Source organism: Impatiens glandulifera, chromosome 6, assembly GCF_907164915.1.
Source record: "Impatiens glandulifera chromosome 6, dImpGla2.1, whole genome shotgun sequence".
Classification (NCBI taxonomy): domain Eukaryota; kingdom Viridiplantae; phylum Streptophyta; class Magnoliopsida; order Ericales; family Balsaminaceae; genus Impatiens; species Impatiens glandulifera.
Window position 1 is genome coordinate 21,661,333 of NC_061867.1, and position 24,474 is coordinate 21,685,806.

At 31.8% G+C, this 24,474-nt stretch overlaps 1 pseudogene; it reads left to right on the forward strand.

The window, feature by feature from the left end:
• Nucleotides 1-1,042: 1,042 nt before the first annotated feature.
• LOC124943346 lies at nt 1,043-19,134 on the forward strand (annotated as a pseudogene).
• Nucleotides 19,135-24,474: the final 5,340 nt, after the last annotated feature.

The window sequence follows — 24,474 nt, forward strand, 5'->3', positions numbered from 1 at the left end:
TTGAATTGACTGCCTATTTGATTATACAAAAGGGGAAAAAGAATTGTTAGACCTTTGTTGTAGCTTGTCTATTTCTAGATTGCTAAACAGGTGTTATTATTCGATTTCTTCAACGGGTATTTTATGTTTTTAATTTAAAAAATTAATTTATTTAGAAAGTAAAATATCGAATTAATATTTTTTTTTTAAATAAAAATCTAACCCTAAACAAAATGTTGACATATTAGTTATCTTAATAGGTTATGTCAAATCAATATCTATATAAAATATAGTCAAATTATTCTTATTATATTTTTTTTAAAATTTAAAAATTACAATTAATGAAAATTTTATAGTTTTTTAAAATATAATTATTGAATAGTTATAATTCAATATCAATTCTTATGCAATTGGTATTAAAATTTCAATATTAATTTCAATTCAAATTTCATACATCCAAATCGACCATAATTGAAAACTAGTGACATATTTTCAATATTAATCTCAAGACAGTAAAAAAATAATACACTTTAGACATAACTGACAATATTTTAGGCCACTTCACATTTCAATTCAAACTGTAGAAATATATTTTTACAACAACTTTTTACAAGGATGGAAATAAATTGGTGATTAATCAAGGCTTTTATTTACCGTTTGCTATAACCACAGTTTGTTTTATCGTGGTGAAAAGTCTTTCGTGTAAACACAGATATGGATTTTTGCCCTTGTTTGCTACGTTGTTTTTTTTTATTGGTGACACCTTTTAAGTTAAAAAAAATTTCCCGCTATTTATACATGAGCAACCTCATCACTTCTAAACTACATAAACAAGAAACTCCATCTTTTTGTTGAATGCAAAATGATGAGCATTTCTTCAATGTATTCCATTTTGTCTTCCTACAAACTCCATCACAAAACCGAAAAGCCGTGGATCAGCTACAAATTTTTCCCGCTATTTATACATGAGCAACCTGTTCGTTTCTTTGTCGGTCACCAACTATTATGGCAAACAAAAGTTTCAACAAGCCGACATCGTTGGAACAGGAAGCTCAAGTGCAGCATGAGTACCACCATAAATGAACCGAATGATGACCAAGCCATAGTGAGACGGTGTGCTAATTATGGTCCAACCATTTGGAAATATGAATACATACAGTCTCTTAACATCAAATATGTGGTAACCTATAAAGAGCATACATATATTCTTTTAAAGTATTTTTTTATGTGATTCATCATGCATAATATTGGAATATGCATTTTATAGGGAGATGACTATGAGAAGTAGGCGGAAAAGTTGAAAGAAGAGGTGAAAATTATGATTCTAGAAAAGATGGAGAGCCCATTGGAGAAATTGGAGTTAATTGACACAGTCAAGAGACTTGGAGTGACTTATCACTTTGAGGAAGAAATAAAGAAATGTTTGGATAACATATATATACAAGGACACACAATGGCTAAGTGGAGAACTTGGTCTCTATGAAACAGCTCTCAGATTTAGGATCTTCAGAAAACATGGTTATAGTGTTTCCTCGGGTTGGTATTACAACCTTTTATGTATATATGCGTGTATATAACATTTGTTTGTCAAATTGATTTATATATGTGCCTTCTTAACTTTTTTTTTCATTGGTTAATAATAATTGTAGTTTTTGCCAATATTCATATATATAGAATCTGGGTATATATGTACTAGATATTTGTTTGTATTTGCGGATGTTTTTGACAAATTAAAAGACAAAAATGGGAATTTCAAGAACTCCTTGCCTGAGGATACCAAGGGGTTGTTGTCTTTGTACGAGGCCTCGTTTCATGTCTTTGAGGAAGAACATATATTGGATGAGGCCGAAGAGTTTTCTGTGAAACACTTGTGTGAAAATCTAAACAAAATAAAGAATCAATATTTGGCTATGCTGGTTAATCACGCTCTTGAGCTTCCCCTCCATTGGGCAATGGAAAGATTTGAGGCGAGGTTGTTCATTGATGCTTATGGAAATAAAAAATATATCAATAACGCCCTCCTTAATTTTTCTAAGTTGGATTTCAACATGGTACAAGCTATACACCAAGAAGACCTCAAACATTCATCATGGGGGTAAATATCAACACTAATTAAAATGACTTGTAGGAATAGTGGCATTAGTGTCACTAACCAATATGATTATTGTCATTTCCATGGGGGCATTATTAAAAGATGATTAACAGAAAAATGAATGTGTGGATTATTGTTACATCTAAATCCCAACTTTATTAGTTATGTTACAAACCATCATAAGTTCAAATTTATTATGTAGATGGTGGGAGAACTTAGGATGGAACAAGAAATTGCCTTTTGTTAGGGACAGGTTGGTTGAATGTTACCTATGGTCTATAGCGGATGTTTACGATCCACGACCTGAGTTCCAATACTATAGAAGTATGGCTTCAAGAGTCAACCAACTAATCACATGTATCGATGATATATGTGATGTCTATGGAACCTTGGACGAGCTCGAGCTCTTAACCGATGCATTTATAAGGTTAGATTTGATCTCCCAATTTTCATTTTCAACTATACAAACATGTATCATGTCTTTGCGATTATTTAAATAGATAAAATACCATTTGAGTTTAAGAAGCTAAATGTTGAAGACAATTATTATATGGTATATTTTTAATCTACTAATAATAGTCGAGAAAACCTATTATATTATATTATATTATATTATATTATATTATATTATATTATATTATAAGATTATTAGATATCAACATAAACTATGATATCTAATGATTATATTTTAGTTTTCAATTCATTTTCTTTGTTGCGAGAAGAATTCTCTGAAGATATGTTTTCTTGAAAATGTAAATTCTATCAATGAATTGGGCTATGAGTCTCTTAAGAAGGTTGGAGTGCACGCACTTCCATACCTAATAAAAGAGATATATGTTTTTTACTTCCATGTTCTACAATATTTGTTGCAATTTGTGTTTGTTAAATCAATAACTTTGATACAACATGCGATTATATTGGATAACTTCTTATAACATACATTGTTGTTTTGATTGATTATTTGATGTAGTGGACAGATTTATGTGGGTGCTACATGAAGGAAGTCAGATGGTTCCATGGGATGTATGTCCCTTCTTTTGAGGAGTACTTGAACAATGGATGGATGTCTGTTGCAGGTCATGTGCTGGCCATTCATGGATATTTTCTTTGTTGATGTGACTTGTGACTCTCATCGCATCACAGAAAAGAGCTTGGAAGCAATTAAATACAATCATGATATTATCAAATGTTCATCCATGATCCTTCGTCTAGTCAATGATTTGGGAACTTGAAAGGCAAGTTGCCTCTTTGTGACACATGAACTAAGAATACAATACTAAATTCAATTTTTAATTGAGCAGCCTTATTTGTTTTTAATATTTTCGGTTTGAATTTTGGATTATAGAATGAAATGAAACGTGGTGATATACTGAAATCAGTACAAATTTACAAGCATGAAACTGGCACATAGGAAGAAGAATCTCAAGAACAGATTAAGAAACTAATTTCGAAAGCATGGAAGATGATAAACACATCTAGAGCTATACCAAATTGCCCTTTTGATAATACATATACAGATATAGTAACAAACATTGCAAGGGCAAGTCATTACATGAATCACGCTACTAAAAACAAAGACTAATGGCGACGCTTAACAAGACTTCTGCCAACACTTCAAAGCGTCGCCAAAAATGTTAACGACAATTATTCTTGTGTCGCTGAAAGCAGGGTGGGTGCAAGTTTTAGCAACGCTTATTTAAGCGTCGGTACTACTATTTTAAGTGTTGTCAAAAAGAAAGGGAATTTAACAACGCTTATTTAAGCGTTGGTAACAGTAATTCAAATGTCGCTAAAAGTCTAGTTTATTTTTATACTGTTATTTTAATAATTCTTTTAAAATTTTATTTATTTATATTTCTACATTTGGTAAGATAATGTTTTAATACTTAATTTTCTTTATAAATTAAATAATTAAATAAAAACAACATTTCAAAAATAATAATTAAAACTTAAATAATTAAATAAAAAGAACATTAATTAGTTACCTTACATCTAATGTTCTATTTATTTAAATAAAATGTTTTAAATTTCAAATAAATAATTCCCTTGAGATGAAAATAACTTTACTACTTTCTGTCTCACTTTCATAAAATATCTTTTGGTAATTTGAGATCCTTTGACAATTTGAGTGTTGGTATAATTGCCCCAGTTTCTATTAATGCATTCACAATTCCCTCAACTTACTTATCAACTTCAACATAATTCTTATTTTCAAGTCAAATGAGTACACAACAAATTCTGACAATGGTTTTAACACTACTATTAGAAAACAAAGTGGCATGCATACCTCTCTTGCAACACAAATGTTGACAATGGTTTCAACTGTAACAAGAGTTATTTTCATGTCATATGAGTACACACAAAATTTAACTTTTTTTAGACAGGCAATTAACTACCTTTGATAAGTTCTAATAAGATTGTCCAGTCCAATTCTAAAATTCCCATACATGCAAGTAATTCATGAGTTGAAAGAGAATAAATTTTGCAGCTACTTTTTAAGGAGATGAAGAAATTTTATATTTGAAACTAACCTAGGAAAAATGTACATATTGTTTTCATGATTGCTATGGCCAATATGCCTATTACCTGGAAAATGTGTGCCAAATGCCATAGATCAAGTTATTATTCACATCTATTTAAGTAAGACTACAGAAAATCTAATCATCCTTACCATATCATTAATGATCTAAGCTCTAAGAGAAGTTTGATTCTTATAAAACAAGCACACTTAAAATGCTCAATTCTAGATATAAACAGTTAAAGAGGATAGGTTATTTGAACAAATAACTAAGTAAATTATTTTTTCAAAATGAAGCATAATTTTTCCATTTGGAAAAGTTGTATAGGTAAAATTTGACAGGCTAAAAGAGAAAACATCAACACGTAGATTGGGGTCATACCAAAATCCACATCTCTAAATGGGCTTCCACTAACATATATGAAATTCTCACCCAATATAGAGAAAGCTTCTTCAGGGTGCATTCAGCTGTCAATAGAAGAAAGTTAAATGTGTTAGATGGAGAATGACGCCTGACTTAGGTATTTGCAGTAACGAGAATACCATTTTTTGTCGGATTTGACATTACAAAAATTGTTGGTCTGGTGGAAGATGAGTCCTTCAGAGCTTCTAATATCTGAAACCACATTTTTATATTACATATTTCCATTTAATGTAACACAACAATTAATGAGGATAATAACCTCTCAACATCCAACGGGACTTTGAAGGAAAAAAGTTGAAACAAATGTGATAAGCACTAAAACAAATTGTATGAGACCTAGGAAGACTAATCTGAAGAATATGAAAATATGACAAGCTTAACACCAATATCTGACCTTGGAAAAGCTAATTTGGAAGAGATTGCATATTCCTCACAAAACAATATCAAATTAAGGGAAGATATTGGCAGTTGTAGGTGGTATTCAAATCGATGATACATATGGATAAATTAGTAGCCTATGTTTCTCTTTTTAACCTAAAACATCAAATAAAATTACACTCAAGTTGTCAAACTGATTAAGTAGACATCCTATGTGCTGGAACAACCATTAACTATGCATTTGTACACAATAAACACAACGGGTATGTTATAGAATGGAAAATAGAGGAAATAATTGACAACAACACAAGTCAACATTGTAAAGTAGCAAACAAGAATATTAAAAAATGTGATTGTGTAAAGTTTTTGTGTGTGAGGGATGAGAGTCAATTTACCAAAACTTTACAATGTTTAGTGTGAAATGACATACGGGTAGGCCATTCTTTACTACAATATCCTAATCACTCCCACCTAGATTTCATAAAATTTATAATACAGCCAATATTTCTAGATTTTCCAATGTGTATTGTGTGTAATGACATAAAGGTAGACCATTCTTGTTACAATCTTGAATTTCCTACTCTCTCTTAGTTTCTATAAGTTTATGATATAGTAAGAGATCAATTAAGGGACAAATATAATCTAGTTTTGCAATACAGTTGTCAGTGTATAAATACATAAAATATTTGCAATTATCTGGACATCATCAATAAATATTTTTTAGTTGTTTCTATAATGTTGCAAAAATTTGAATGGGCCAACTTGCTTTGAAAATATTCATACTATATGAATATAGAACATAACTATCGTTCTTGAGAGAGGAAAAATAATTAAAGCAATGTTTAGCACATTCCAGGATTACCTGCACAATCACATGAAGCTAGCAAATAAAGACAGCCTCCATAAATTCATCGACAACAGCAATATAGTCTTCACCATCAAGGCGAGATTCTTGCAAGCCCAAATCTGACAAAGAATAGCACCAGTAATTGAATGGATTAAATAATATTTTTAATGGATTAAATAATATTTTTATTCACATCCATTGAACTTTTAGAGGAGTATGTTCAGATGACAAATCAATAGGTATGTGCTAGTGGAATGTTTAATCATGCATTAACTTTTAGTCTGAAAAATGAAGATCCACTTTCTCATTTATTCTACGGTCAACGTTAACAACTTTTGTTTCTCTTAATAATGGTAAATGAGAAACAAAAAATTGACAAAAATGACAAAGATAATTTTGCTTCATGTTGAAGCATATAAAATATATTATCACATTCAACTAAGAAGAATTTAATATCAACTAAAGGAAAACAGGCATTGAACGGAGCAACTGAATGAATAACCAAAGAAGAAGAATCATGATGAGAAGATTATCAAACAAAACAAAGAAAATCACAATGATAAATTATATAACTTGATTCCCAAAGGTTTGATTTGATATTGTGTTTTCCTGACTTCCTCAAAAGTTGTACATGACTGATCTTTTTCAGTTCGTTAAATCCGTGTACTCATCATGTACATTCATATTAATATTTCAAATAGAAAACTTACGACAAATACAATCCCTGATTGAGGGTCATAACTAACATCTCGTATGATCTAACAGTTCTCCATACATATTGGATACATTTTTAGAAAAAAACACCAGTAGGACAAAATCTGTTACATCCAACTTTAGCTAGTGATTTCTATTTACATTATGTAGTAGGTGTTAAAAGAATAAATCTTATATAGTGGGTCTTTAAGAAGCTTCTGATTGTTGGTCCCAACATTAATCATGACAGGAAACACATATTTTCACAAAGAGAATTAACTAAAAATTATTAGAACTCCGAGGTTGCTTTCTAGGAGATCAAATTTATTAATATAGAATATCGAGGAAACATCAAAGAAAATAAATTATCTTGCATCTGTAGATAAATAAAAAAAGAATTATCTCGCCAATTTTACACTAATTTTACTAACTCGCCATACATTATCAAATGTTCCATCACCAATTACTTTTAATAAATTTTATATGTACACCCAAAATAAACATACTAAAAAATTGAAAGTGAACAAAGATTGGATAAAATAGATAAAACAATCTCACTTCTCCATTATTCAACTACTCAACCTTCCTCAATGCTTTATTTATTCCAAAAAAATTATATGACTAGCAATTAAATTTCATAATTAAAACCAAAATTTTTATAATCTGCATGCGCACTTGCTAAATCAAGTGTTTTAATTTTTAACCACAATATAATTGGATTTTTGATGGATTTTCTTCACATATTTAGTCAAATGAAATATTTATCTTACATCTACAGATGAATAAAAAAAGAATTAAATTTAAATTTTACTCCTATAAATATATGAAATGGTAAAAACATTGGATTTATGAATACCATTTATACACTCCAATCTTGAGCAATTCCGAGTACAAATCCACATCCCATGTCACACTCAATTCTTTGTAAGAAAATAAAATTCATTTTCATTACCGAAATATTCAATCATATGCACATATTTCCGTATAAGACATAAAAAATGAACAAGTAAGAAAACTTTAGACATACTTATATTTTATAGTTGTAATACATATTTTAAAATTATTTATCTAGGATTGGAACACGAAATCTATTGACAAACAGAAAAACCTGCATTTTTTTGCGGAACGAAATTATGAGAGGAATATGTCAATAAGCTGAGATTAAGAATGCAAAATTTTATATGATAATAATACTGTGAGAATATATAGTAGCCTTTCTAATTTTGAGGTATTTTCTTTTTCTGTTTCAGAAAACTGGAATGAGAAATACTACAGCAGTGTCTTAACATTTGTTTTGAAATATATGGACCAAATTAGGGAATGTCATTCCATCCTTAATAACGTTATCCCTTTTCTTTTTGTCTTCAAGCCCATTATAATTTGCTAATATTCAAACAATTCTGGAAATTATGTCTAATAATTAGAATTTCATGGGCTCGTAATCTAAACCTATATTCAAGAAAGGGGAACACGTTAAATCATCATTTATGTAGGAAAAATACCACCTTCAACATTAAATGCAGGTACAATTATTTCAAATAAGAAAAAAAATAAGTGGTAGAAAAATACATTAAGTAGATTTATTTCCGCACAAAGTGGAAGATGTCTCGAAGGATCCCTTTATCGGCCAACAAAGATTCCAACTTATCTATTTGTGCTGGCATCTTTTCTTGGTTAGCAACCAGCTTCTTCAATTCTAGTTTTATATCATTAATCTCATCAACCTTAGTATTATCTAACCATAGAATAAAGACATGGAAGATAATAATAAATCAATTACATCCATTGCTAGTAAATTTCATTTAGCCTCAACAGAACACATGAAAAGTATTACAATAAATAATAGATTGGCGAGGAAGAAGAGCACCTCGTTTCAAATATCCAACAGCAAATTGATCCTTGAAGTAATGCATAATAAACAAGGTTTGGATCTTCAATTCACAGTCCAAGAACATTAGACTATTTTATTTTGCCCTGCTCTGTCAAATATTCAAAATCAAAAGTACAGTAATCACAAATGAACGAAAGCGAGTATTGTTCTTCTTCATTTTGTTTGTTAATTAGAAACAATCGACTTTAATGCAACCAAGGTATTAAAACACTTAAAGATTCTCACCTGAAAGCACTTTGATCGATGTGAGGGCTCTTGATGATTGATGAGATGTTGTGATAGCCTTTTTCAAGAAAAAAAAGTCTAGTCTAAAGATTAAAGAAACAAATATAAAATTTAGTCTAAAGATTTAAGAAACAAACTTAAAGCCTAATCTTCTCTATGTCACTTTGTTCAGATGTAAATTTACTAAAACTCACAATTGTTGTAAAATAAAATATTAATGAATTATAATTTCACTCCACATATAAATACTAAAGGGATATTTGGTCAAATATATCTTACTTTTTCAAGAAGATTTTTTTCTTAATAATAGAAATTTTCTAGAAATTTGAAGGATAACAGAAATTCATTTGGAAACATATTTTCTCACCCCGGATGTGGATCTACAAGGGATGACATTTGAAAATGGAAAATAAACACAGAGATCTATCTCTGAAAGTCATACCTTTTCGAAGCTCGTTGATGGATATGTATGAGGAATACCTTGTTCTATAATGCTTCCCAAATCTTTCATTTTCTTCAGTACTTCAAATCACTGTTGACCCTGTTAAAACTCCCCAGCCAACACATCAACAATACTAATTACTATAAGAAGTACAAAATGGAACATTAGTTTGTTTTCATACACAACAAGAGTCGTCTCTTCTTTATTCTGGATATATCTCCTCATATAATATATTTCTGTAATAAAAGTGCATCCATACTAGAAATACCCAAAGCTCGAATTGTCATCTACCTGTTCAAGGGTTTCCCATTCCATTTGCATAGATATATCGAAAGCCCTTTGGTCTGCAGGAAAAAAAGAAAGCATAATCCTCCTGAACAAATGAAATTTGTAACTAGGCTGGTTGGGTTGTACATATGTTTCTTTTTACTGATATGATCCAAGTAATTTACTGAATTTTTTACTACACAACCTTAGACTTTGCATAAATATCCAGCCTATATAGAATAAAATAATGTCAAACACACAATGATATCTCCCTTCTTCAACTACTAAATCCAATTTTACAAACCAAATCTTACTAACATACATTTTCAAAAACAAAAAAAAACCCACAGTAACCAACATACCTAATGGCTTAGAGGTGCTATTGGAGTGACAACCTGCAATTTAAGAAAATGAAAAGAATAATATCTAAGTAGGAGAAATTATTGCATTGAGATTTTAACCATGCACCCTAACTGAATGTTCTTCATAGTAGAAAAAAAAACATATTGCGTAACATTATAATTGAAATTTTCTAAGCACAACAAAAACCTAATAATAGAAAATTTTAAGAATACCGAATTCATTTGGAAACATCTTTTCTCTTCCGGATGTGGATCTAGAAGGGATGACATATGAAAACGGAAAATAAACACAAATATCCAGAAGTGCTACCTTTTTTAAGCTCGGTGAGTGAAGAAATAAATTTAAAGTTTCTCAGTACAGATTGTGAGCTATTGAGAACGAATACACACATGGAAAACAAATGCTTCATTGAGAACGAATGCTTTGATCGTTTCTTGATAATTAATTTGTCTACAATCAAGTAGATACATGATGGATTCGAATCTACCTGGTTTTGGGAGGGTCGTAGTAGAAGAATGGATCATAAGAAATTCAAAGAGTGTAGAAGCAGAGAGAAGAGATTAGAGGGATTAGAGAGAAGTGGAAATGAAATTAGGGAGAAATCCTATCCACCCACTCATCTTAAAACTGACCCACGAGAGCTTACCCACCCGAACTTATAACCCGTAAAAAAAAAGTTATAAAGGTTGTCATAAATATTAAAGGTTGGCAAAAACCTTTTTTTCTTAAGACTTTTACCAACGTTTAATATGCATTGGCAATTATGGGTCACTAAAGGTATATTTTGTTGTAGGGTCAATATGGTGATGGGAATGGACATCATGTTAATGGAAAGAATAAGGATCTTGTCACCTTGCTCCATGTTGAGCCGATTCCTCTTTCCTTTGATTGATATGAATTATTAATTCAAAACCAATATGAGAGCAAAGGTTTATCTTGAATTGCCTGCTCTCGGATATTGATTTGTTAACTATTCTAACTAAATGCAATAGTAATGTATCCCTCAATTTAAATGGTTCTACCCTTTCAATAATGTATTTCTCCATTTGGGAGTATATTTAGTATGATGTGGCCTTACATCATACAAGTCTGTCTTGTGAAAAGAATATTTTCAAGTGTTTATAACTTGTCATATAGTTTGATAAAAAAATAAACTGATCACAAATCTCTTATCCGACATCAAACCAACCATTAACCACCACCTAACATTCATCTCGGCTCAGTGAGTCCTTTTTTCCGTGATAAACTGTTGGCCGACTGAAAGAACAAGCATAAAGATATTTCTTCCTTTTCAATTATCTTAAAAAACTATAAACATATATGGAATTAAATTGCGTCCAATAGGATTTGAACCTATACCTTCGGATAACCTCACACTTTTAAATGCTCATCAAACCAACCATTAATTCCAAACTCACACTCGAAAGATCACCTACCACCCGACCTCCATTTCGTGACCTCACACTTTCAAATGCTCGTCAAACCAACCATTATTTCTGAGCTCACACTAACCAACTACCACTTGACCTTCATCTCGTGACTTCATGCACACTTTCAAATGTTTGTCATAGAAATAACTAATTCATACCTCATATTTGACAAACCACCCACCATCCGACCTCCACCTACCACAAAAGTTGTAATGTTTTCAGAATATAATAAACCTAAAATGTTAGAATAAAGATTACTAATATATAGTTACAAATGAGAATGTCAATGAGTTGGAATTAGAGTTGTAAATATTGCATCTTCACACTACTAATTGATTTTGGCAAATTTACAAAATTAGTGACAAGTATGTATAATGTTGCTATAGAAGTTGGAAAATGATTTTTTTAATGGAATTTAAGTGGAAAATTGTATAGTTGCAATTTAACATTTTTTTTTTAGTGATTATTAATATTATTGTAAAGTTACGAATAAGGTAATTGCAGTCATAATAGCAGAATTATACGTTAAATATATTGAGGAATTATCAATAATAAAATTTTACGTGTAACCCGAAAATGGATATAAATCAATTACATAATATATTACAAATAATATATTGCAAAAATTAAAAAAGATAATTCCAAACAAAGTTTGAATAATATAATATTAAATAAAATTTCAAAAGAAATATATCTAATAAATTTGTAGATAGATTTGCAAATAATAAATAAATATAGGTATTCCAAAAAATATTCAATGACCTAATTTGATAAGGTATTGCTGTTTCTGTTAAATATATTTTTATGGTAGATAATGTAGATATAGTTGCATAAAAATTGCAAATATTATTACTTAATTATATTAGGTATTTTTGAAGAGTATTACATTATTTAATTTTGTAAGGTATTAAAATTTATGTTGAATATATTTTTATTATTTAATATATTTATTGTCTTGAAATTTAAAAATAAAACAATAAGTTTATTAATAAAAAAATATTACAAAATTTATTAAATATTTATATTAATCATGGTTAGTTAAAGTTTTAGAGAAAATGATTTTTTTTTTAAATATTGGAAATTATTTAGTGAAAAAATGGTTGAAACAATTATTTACAAATTTAGTTACGAATGTTTGGAAATATTGTTAAAGACCATTTTTAACGAAAATAATGTCGCTAATGCACTTGTTGCAAATCAATCATTTTATAATATAAAAAAATTTGGGGAGTGTTCGGGGAATCGAACCCCAGACCTTTCTGCTTCGGACTAAATCACAATCTCGACCCAGGCTTCTGAAGCCCAAGCCCATATCAAACCTACTCCGCATCCCGAATCTACAACCCAGCCTATCTGGATTTCAAGTTCATTACGAACATGGTTTATGTTCTATCGGTTTCTCAACTTCTAATTTTTGAAATAATTTTATAAAATTACAATAAATAGAAAATGGTTTTAAATAATTTTCTTGATAATTCTATAAATTATCTCTATTTTAGGAAATTTTCGGAACAATTTCTTCATTTACTATATTTTATGAGCTCCTAAATTAGATTTTATAGTTCCGTAAAATACGAACAAAAACTTCTTCATGTTTCTCACATTTTTCTTGACCATTCAATGTACTAAATATATTTTTTGAAAAAAATTTAGTTTTCAACAATTTTTTACTCTCTCGCAATAGGACACTTCGCTTTTAATTATGATTCTAGTTACGAGTTATGATTGACCTTAATGCATTTCTAGAAATATAATGGGCATGATCCTTTAGTAATATGCTAGAAATTAGATATTTAATTGTAGAAGTGTGTTTATTGAAAATGATAAATTAGAGTAAAATTGTCATATCATAAATAAAACAATAATTATTTCGTAGTAGAGACCGTCTTTGTAGACGACACGTGAGATTATAGTGTTGATGCCTTTTTCCATGTGAAACTAAATACCGAACTCCATAGAATTTCTGATAAATTTATTTTTTAGTTTCTCATGAATAAACTAGGTGACGATTCTTTATCAAAATTTTATTCACAATTGACAATCTTAAGAATAAGCTTGCATGAAGTATATTCCTCAGCTAGTCGATTCGTGGAGCACTCTTAGGAATAAATTCAGATACCAAGTATATCATTAAAATCCATCATCCTTACACACTGAATTCGAGAGAAATGTATGACATAAAACTAATTATGTCTCGAGTTCTTTGGAGTGAAACTATTTTTAGAGTGTACAATCACTAGTAAAAAAGGGGATTTCACCGAAAGATTTATACATCTGTCGGTATAGGTGTCGAAAGGAATAAACCTGTCGCGAATGAGAGAAAAAGCCGACAGTCTCTACATCTCTTTCGGCATTTTAAAATAATACCAAAAGATATAGACTATATCTTTCAGCTTTGATCCCTTCCAAAAAAAATTCAGAAAATTGCTAAGTGTTGAGTTTTCTTTAAGGGATATACCGAAAGATATCGTCTATATCTTTTGGCTTCGATCCCTTCAAAAATAATAAAAAAATGGCTAAGTGTTGAGTTTTCTGTAAGGGATATACCGAGAGATATGGTCTATATATTTTGGCTTTGATCCTTCCAAAAACAATTCAGAAAAATGACTAAGTGTTGAGTTTTCTTTAAGGGATATACCGAAAGATATGGTCTATATCTTTCGGTTTTGATGCCTTTCAAAAAAATTCAGAAAAACGGCTAAGTGTTTGGTTTTCTTTAAGGGATATACCGAAAGATATGGTCTATATCTTTTGGTTTTGATGCCTTTCAAAAAAATTTAGAAAAACGGCTAAGTGCTTGGTTTTCTTTAAGGGATATACCGAAAGATATGGTCTATATCTTTCGGCTTTGATCCCTTCCAAAAAAAATCAGAAAAATGCCCAAGTGTTGAGTTTTCTTTAAGGGATATACCAAAAGATATTGTATATATCTTTCGGTTTTGATCCATTTCAAAAATAATTCAAAAAACGCCTAAGTGTTTGGTTTTCTTTAAGGGATATACCGAAAGATATAGACCATATCTTTCGGTTTTTATCCATTTAAAAAAATTCAGAAAAAATGGCAAACTGTTGAGTTTTCTTTAAGGGATATACCGAAAGATATAATCTAAATCTTTTGGGTTTTCCCACTTCCAAGCACATGATTTTTTGGGTTATTTAAGACTAAAACCGAAAATTTTAGGTATATCTTTCGGTTTTGCCAAAGAATACCGAAAGAGTAATATTAAATCTCTCGATTTTGGTCACTCTTAACTAATTTATTTCCTCTTTTCCAATAGGTGTTTTGGTTTCTAAGTACATGGATCTTGTTTAATTGTCCAATCATATCAATTGTGAGTTGTTTAATTGTCAAATCATATCAATTGTGAGTCAATATTTTAAGTAGGGGGTTTGATTAAAGTCACAAGTATAGGTTTGTGTTTGATTATATAAAGATGAATATAGGTTTGTGTTTGATTATACTTATAATGAATGATTATGTTTTATATTTTTATGTGTAGGGGTTTGTGTTTAATTTCTAAGTATATAATTGTGAGTAGGTTTTAAGGATAAAGTATATTCATTCTTCAAATGTTTAAAATAATATATTTTAAAAAGGTCAAATACCGAAAGATATGGGGGAAATCTTTTGATATTCAAGGGTAAAGCCGAAAGAATTATGTAAATCTTTCAATTTTACCCACTTTCCAACAGTTGTTTTTTCCTTGTTATTGAAGGCCAAAACCAAAAGGTTTAAGTATATTTTTCGGTTTTAACACCAAATACCGAAAGATTTAGTGTATATCTTGTTAATATCGGGATTGCCGATAGGGGACCGGGGTCCGGCTAAAGGAGACCTCTTACAACACACACAACGGTTGTCTCTAATTCGATTAAGAATTAAAACCTGTATGAACACTATATAGGCTGTCACAAACTCTTGAACCGAGTTCAAGGGAGTAAATGTTTGTTTCAGTCTAAAGTAACACACACGGATCGGTTGGAAATGAGTGTGGAGAAAAGTCGGTTAGAATGAGGGAAAACCGGTTTGGTTGGTTTGGTGACCGAAAGTAAATGAAGAACACAGAACACAGATTTTATGGATGTTCGGAGATAAAGCTCCTACGTCACCCCTTCCTCTCAAACAATGAGAAGGATATTCACTAAGGAATATTCCACCACACAATCGAGTCTTATTTACTACTCGATGTAAACTTTACAATACTCACACAGTATTGTAATACACTTTTACAAGTATGTAAATACATAGATTTCTTTAGTTCGTTCTTATCACTCAATAGCTTTTCAGATTTATCATAGTGTATTCGCAGTATTCAGAGTTCAAAGCTTTTATGATGAGCGCAAGAATCAGGTTGAAGAAGATCAATTTTTCGCGCGGAGAGCTAGTCAGTGAACCAAAGAACTTTTCTTCAGCCTTTGTGCTTCCTTTTATAGTGGAAATATGACAACGGTCATATTTCTCTCTCTTCAAGGTGTTTGGTCAGAAGAAGCTGTGTCGGTCTGGATTAGGTGCCTTGCACGCTTTTTTTTTTGTACACATGGAAGTTGTATATTTGGCGGTCGCCTGCCCTTTGAAGATTGCTTGTAGACTTGTACAAAGTCAGGTAATCATTTGCCTGTATTTTTGTCTTGTTTTAGAACCTTCTTCTTCATATTCCCAAGGAATATTTTGTTTATCTTAACACATTGTTTATCTTTTAGATAGTTAATTACTTGTTAATTAACTATCTATTTTTTCTAACATATCTTTCAGTTTTTGTCACTCTCTTCCCTAATTTCCACACCCTTTACCAATTGGTGTTTTGGTTTCTAAGTACATGAATCTTGTTTAATTGTCCAATCATATCAATTGTGAGACAATATTCCAAGTAGGGGATTTGATTAAAGTCACAAGTATAGGTTTGTGTTTAAATATATAAAGATGAATATAAGGTTTGTGTTTGATTATACTTATAATGAATGATTATGTTTTATATTTTTATGTGTAGGATTTGTGTTTAATATCTAAGTATATGATTGTGATTAGGTTTTAAGGATAAAATATAATAATGCTTCAAATGTTTAAATTAATAAATTTTAAAAAGGTCAAATACCAAAAGATATGGGGGAAATCTTTCGGTATTCAAGGGTAAAGCCGAATGAATTATGTAAATCTTTTGGTTTTACCCACTTTCTAGCAGTTGTTTTTCCTTGTTATTGAAGGCCAAAACATAAATATTTAAGTATGTTTTTCGGTTTAACACCAAATACCGAAAATTTTAGTGTGTATCTTTCAATTTTGGTCACTCTCTTCCCTAATTTTCACACCATTTTCCAATTGATGTTTTTGTTCTATGTACATGAATCTTGTTTAATTGTCCAAACATTTTAACTGTGATAATTGTTCCAAGTATAGGGATTTGATTAAAGTCACAAGTATAGGTTTGTGTTTGATTATATAAAAATGAATATAAGGTTTGTGTTTGATTATACTTAGAATTAATGGTTATGTTTTACATTTTTATGTGTAGGGGTTTGTGTTTAATTTCTAAATATAGGATTGTGATTAGGTTTTAAGGATAAAATATAATCATGCTTCAATCTAGTAAAATTAATAAATTTGAAAACGCAAATACCGAAAGATTTACTTTATATCTTTCGGTTTTGAAGGGTAAAACCGAAAGATATATACTATATCTTTCGGTTTTGCCCATTTCTCAACAGTTTGTTTTGTTTGGTTATTTAAGTACAAAGCCGAAATATTTATGTATATCTTTTGCATAAGATAGTAGATACCAAAAGATTTACATTAAATCTTTCGGTTTTGGTCACTCTACCCTAATTTCTTTCCCCTTTTTGTCCAAACATATCAATTGTCCAAACATATCAAATGAGTGATTATACTTAGAATGATTAAGTATATATTTTATATTTGTATGTGTGGGATTTGTGTTTAATTTCTAAGTAGGATTATCATTAAGTTTTAAGGATAAAATATAATAATACTTACATCGAGATAAAATAATAAATTGAAAAGATCAAATCCCGAAAGATATATACTATATCTTTTGGTTTTGGTCACGGCCAAAGCCGAAAGATTTAGGCAAAACCGTCGCCCAATAATTTATGATTAATACCGAAAGTTTTACCTAAAACTTTCGGTATTAATTCTTTAAATCGCAAATTGGACTGAAACCCTCCCCTCCCCTCTCTCTCTCTTCGTCGCTCTGCTGAAACCCTCCGTTTGCACTCTTTCTCCATTGAATTCGACGTCGGTTGCCACTCTCCTCCCTTTATCTATTTAATCTGACGACGATCGCCGCTCTCCTCTCTTTCTCCGATAAGTTCGCCGATCCGTGCTTTCTGTAAGTAGATCTCTCTCTTTCTTTATTTATTTATTTCTTTCTTTATTTCTTTGTTTCTTTCTTTCGTTTATATAGTTATAGCCATTAATTCTTGCTTTCTTCTTTTGTTTACATATCTATTCCACAATTGTTTGGAATTCATAAACTTAGGTCTTCAAATATGCAGGTTAGTATCTCTAATTTATATATTTGGAATTTCATTGTGATAAATCCTTGTTGACTTGTTAGTATGAATTAGTATATATGTATTGTGATATTGTAATTAGAATTATTAATTCAATTGGCTGAATTTGTGTAATTAGTATGAAGTTATTGTGAAATTAGGCTGAAATTTGGTGAAATTAGTTTGAATCATTGTTGAGTGGTTTCATTGTGATATTGAACATGGAATTAGTATGAATTAGTATGTAATATTGTAATGAGGATTATTAGTTCAATTGACTAAAAATTTCTGAAATTAATATGAAGTTATTGTGAAATTTGGCTGAAACTTGGTGAAATTAATTCAATTGGCTGAAATTTGTAAAATTAATATGAAGTTATTATGAAATTTGGCTGAAATTTTCTGAAATTAGTTTGTAATATTTGTTGACTGGTTTTCATTGTGATACTGAACCTAAAATTAGTGTGAATGAATATGTATTTGAAATTTGATGAAATTAGTATGAAGTTATAGATAGTTATAAGTATATAAATTTGATTTGAATTACAAGTTTAAGCTTGATACAAAGAAGATCTAATCTGCAATTGATACATAATAATTTAGGTTAAAGAAAACTCATCTAATGGAAATACTCGACAAAACTTGGATGAGCTTACGTCAAGATCATCCAAAATATGTGGAAGGAGTTGACCACTTCCTACATTTTGCATTGAGTAGTACATAACGACATAAAGTGAAGTGTCCTTGCATGAAATGTTTGAACACAACTTTAATGGATATAGTCCATGTAAAGACTCACCTCATCGTTTATGGAATAAATTTGAATTATGAATTCTGGTATTGTCATGGAGAAAAGAGGAGTACTACTAACGTGGTTTATGATAATGATGATGATGATGACGATGATGATGATGAGGTGGTGCTGGAAGTGATAAGTATTTCACTGAACTTGATTAATACGGTCAATGAAGAACAATATATACAAGATTTTATACACGATATGTTCTCCAACGTTAATACTGGCCCGAGCAACGTTAATGCTGGATCGAGCAATAATGAACCAGTCGAGGATGCATAGAGATTCTATAAATTGCTTGATGATTCTAAACGACCTTTATATGAAGGTGCACGAATAACCAAATCATCAGCACTATTAAAACTCCTCCACATAGAGAACGTCGGTCAATGGACAAACGCTCCATTCGATATGTTGTTGCATTTACTTAAAGATGACATATTATCGATGGACGCTCAATTTCTAAATTCATACTACGAATGTAAGAAGTTCATTACAGATATTGGACTTAACTATGAGAAGATAGATGCATGCAAGAACAATTGTATGCTATTTTGGAAGAACGACAAAAATTTGGAGTCTTGCAGAGTTTGTGGCCTTTCTAGATGGAAAGTCGACCAAACAAGTGGCGTAGTTCGGAAGAAACAAAATGGAAAATTTATGTCCACTAAGTTGTTAAGATATTTTCTTCTAATACCAAGACTGCATAGGATATACATGTGCTCTAAGACCGCTCCAATGATGAGATGGCACAAGGAAGTAAGAGTTGAAAGTGATATGTTGAGACATCCAGTTGATTCATACACTTAGAAAACGTTTGATGAGAGGTATAAAGACTTCGCGTCGGATACTCGTAGCGTGAGACTTGGTTTATCAAGCGATGAGTTCCAACCCTTTGCAAATAGGAAAAAGTTATACAGTATTTGGCCGGTTATTATAATTCATTATAACGTGTCACCCACTCTTTGCATGGATTCTAGCAATTTCACTCTATCTATGTTAATTCTGTTAGGATTTGTATCTCCTAAATCCGACCTGCTTGAAAATAATCTGTAAAAACACAAGAAAGAAGAACACACAGATTTATAGTGGTTCACTCAAATTGAGCTACATCCACTTCAGCCACCACCAGATTTACTATGAAGAAGAAGAAGGAATACAAAGTTTTTGCCTCACACTTTATCTCTCTAGAATTCTGTCTTCCACCATGTACACCCTTAATAATCACATATTTATAGGGTAAATATTCAGGTAATAAACCTAAATAACTTTGGTCAGGCCCAAGCCAAAAACCAAAAAAGAAAACTCAATAAACTCTAATTAACAATGTAAAGTTTATTATAAGTGTAGGCTCCATAACTCAACAATTTCCCACTTAGAGACTAACTTCATCATCTCTCGATCGGTAGTGGCTTTCCATTCGGTATCTTAACGAAGAAGACCAACTGAAGTTGCACACAACTTCAGTTTCTCATTTGTCACAGCTTTCGTCAACATATCAGTTGGATTCTCACTCCCGGGAATCTTCTCATGAACTAATACTCCATCTTCTAAAGCTGACCGGATGAAATGATAACGAACCTGTATATGCTTCGTCCTGCCATGATAAACTGGATTCTTTGTCAAATGAATGGCACTCTAACTGTTGCACTCTAAACCCAACTAATTGCAGTACATCCTAGAGTATAAATATACCCTATTGTGCTCTTCCTACTATCAACATCACCACCATTGTCAGCATCAACATATCCTTCCAAACTCATATTAGACTTTCGAAAACACAAAGTAAGACCCGTACTTCCTCTTAAGTATCGTAGTATCCACTTTACTGCTTCCCAATGTTGTCTACCCGGATTGCTCATGAATCTGCTAACAACTCCCACTACATGTGCTATGTCTGGTCTTGTGCAAACCATCGCATACATAATACAACCAATATCAGAGGCATACGGAACAGTTACCATGTAATTTTTCTCCTCCTCTGTTGAAGGCGTCTGATCTTTAGATAGTCTGAAGTGACTAGCTAAGGGGGTAGTAACTGGTTTTGCATCATACAAGTTAAACCTGCTAAGAACTTTCTTCACATATTCTTCTTGTGAAAGCTTGAGAACTTTTTCATCCCTAAAAATTCTCATCCCAATGATTTGTTTAGCAGCACCCAAATCCTTCATTGCAAACTTTTCAGACAAATCTTTCTTGAGTTTGTTAATCTCATACAAGCTTGCTCCAACAATTAACATCTCATCAACGTAGAGGAGCAGAATAATGTACAATTTATCAAATCTCTTGATATAGAAGCAATGATCAGCTTCACACCTTAGAAAATTGTTACTTTTCATGAAGCTATCGAACTTCTTGTACCATTGCCTTGGAGTCTGTTTCAAACCATACAAACACTTCTAAAGCTTACACACAAGCTCATGTTTTCCTTTGATTTCAAATCCTTCTAATTGTCGCGTATAAATCTCTTCATGAAGAAAAGCAGTTTTGACATCCATTTGTTGAAGATGAAGATCTTCTTTCACAGCCAAACTCAAAATAGTTCTGACTGTCATCAATTTAACTACTAGAGAGAAGATTTCATTGTAGTCAATACCTTCTTTCTGTTGAAATCCTTTCACAACCAACCTTGCCTTGTACCTCATGGTTTTATCATGTTCTTCTTTAATCCTGAAGATCCATTTGTTGTGAAGTGCTTTCTTTCCCTTTGGTAGCTCAGTGAGCTCCCAAGTCTGATTCAACATCAAAGAATTCATCTCATCTTTCATAGCAGACTCCCACTTAATCGATTCATCATGTTGTATTGCGTCCTCATGACATTCAGGTTCACCTCTATCTGTCAACAAGATATAGTTCAGAGATGGAGACCACCTCTCAACTGGTTTCGATTCCTTGATGATCTTCTCAACTGTATAACTGGTGTTTTCTAATTTACCTCTGGGGCCACATTCTCAACGATTTCATCTTCAACAACACATTGTTCTTCTTCGACAACCGGTATATATTCAGCTGAAAATTCTCTCAAATCGACTGTACCAGTCTCTTCCAACTTGGAATCACCATCTGATGTCTTCGCAATACAATCTTTGTAGAGAACATGTTCATTAAAGATAGCATTTCTGCTACGAATGATCTTCCAATTTTGATTATCCCAGAAACGATAACCAAACTCGATATCACCATAACCAATGAAAAAATATTTATTAGACTTTGGATCAAGCTTGCTCCTATCACATTCATTAATATGAACATATGATAAACAACCAAATACTTTCAAATAAGAAAGGTTTACCTTTTTATTTCTCCAAGCTTCTTCAGGAATTCTAAATTCAAGAAGAACAGAGGGTCCCCTGTTTATCAAATAGGCAGCAGTATTAATAGCTTCTGCCCAGAAGGTTTTAGGCAGCCCTGCATGCAATCTCATGCTTCTAGCACGCTCGTTCAGTGTTCGATTCATTCGTTCAGCTACTCCATTCTCTTTAGGCGTTCGCGGAACAGTCTTCACCATACTGATCCCATTCTCAGCACAATACTCTTTGAAATCTGAATTGATATATTCACCTCTGTTGTCGGATCTTAAGCACTTAACTTTCTGATTTGTTTCATTTTCAACCAAAGCCTTCCACTTCTTGAAAATAGCAAATACTTCAAACTTGTGCTTCATTAAGTAAACCCATACTTTTCTTGTTGAATCATCTATAAAAGTCACATAGTAGTATGATCCGCCAATAGAAGAAACAGGTGCAGGTCCTCACACATCAGTGTGTACCAACTCTAGTCTTTCTATCTTGAGCTCCTTCCCAGTTTTTAAGAAACTCACTCGTTTCTGTTTTCCAAAAATGCAGGTTTCACATAACTGATGTTCAACAGACTTCAGTTCTGAAATCTGCCCATTCTTCAAAAGAATTTTCATCCCTTTTTCGCTTATATGGCCCAACCTGCAATGCCACAGCTCACTGTTCTTCGACTCATCAACTACAGCAGCAACTGATTCTCTGCAAGTTGAAGTCGTGTATGACGTTCCAGTTTTGTGACCTCGAGCAACAACTATTGCTCCTTTAGTCACCTTCCACGCACCATTTCCACAACTGAAATTGTGACCTTCTTCATCAAGTTGTGTAATAGAGATCAAATTGCGCATTAAACCTAGAATGTGTCTCACCTTATTAATCTTCCAAACAGAACCATTTGCCATCTTCAATTTGACGTCCCCCATGCCAACAATATCTAGTGGCTCACCATCTGCGAGATAAACATTCCCACAGTTTCCAGCCACATAATTCTCCATTAATTCTTTGTGGGCAGTGGTGTGGAAATACGCTCCTGAGTCCAAAACCCATGAATCTATCGGGCTATCAACAGACAGAAGTAACGCATCAGTGACAGATTCTGTAACAACGTTGGCTGCATCATTTTTATCATCACCATTTTTCTTCGGTGCTTTGCAGTTCCTCTTTAAATGACTATGTTTACCACAATTCCAGCACTCAAATGTCCGCCCGGACTTGGAATGACTCTTCTTGCTCCTTGACATAGATCTGCTCTTACCTCGGTTGAAAATTCTATCATTACCTCTTCCCCTGTTTTCCATATTCAGAGTAGAACCTTTGAATGTTTCACTAGAATCAATTTTACGAACCTCTTCAGCAAGAATACGATCTCTAACTTCAACAAATTTCAGTTTAGCTTTTCCAACTGAATTACTAATTGCTTCCCTCATAGGTTCCCAACTATTTGGTAGAGATGCTAACAAAATCAGGGCACTAACTTCATCCCCAAAATCAATCTCACCAGATAGCAATTGATTCACAATTGTATTGAATTCATTCAAATGAGTAGTGACAGGAGTACCATCAACCATTCTTAAGTAAAGTGTCTTTTCATTAAGTGTACCTTATTGTTACCAGATGGTTTCTCATACATATCAGAAAGAGCTTTCATCAGACTCATGGTGGTCTTCTCCTTTGCTACATTGTGAGCAACTGTCTTGGCTAGAGTCAATCGGACAACTCCCAAAACCTGTCTATCAAGGAGTTTCCATTCAGCTTCATCCATCTTCTCTGGTTTCTCACTTAAAGGAACATGAAACTTCTTTCCATAGAGATAATCTTCAATCTGTATTCTCTAGAAGGCATAATCTGTCCAATCAAATCTTCCAATCCCATGTCCTATACTGTTCTCATTTGCCATTGTTTCCAATACTCAGATCTAGCCTAGCTGCTCTGATACAAGTTGTTAGGATTTGTATCTCCGAAATCCGACCTGCTTGAAAACAATCTGTAAAAACACAAGAAAGAAGAACACAAGAACACACAAATTTATAGTGGTTCACTCAAATTGAGCTACATCCACTTCAGCCACCACCAGATTTACTATGAAGAAGAAGAAGGAATACAAAGTTTTTGCCTCACACTTTATCTCTCTAGAATTCTGTCTTCCACTATGTAAACCCTTAATAATCACATATTTATAGGGTAAACATTCAGGTAATAAACCTAAATAACTTTGGTCAGGCCCAAGCCCAAAACCAAAAAAGAAAACTCAATAAACTCTAATTAACAATGTAGAGTTTATTATAAGTGTAGGATCCATAACTCAACAAATTCCAGGTCCAAAGAGTTC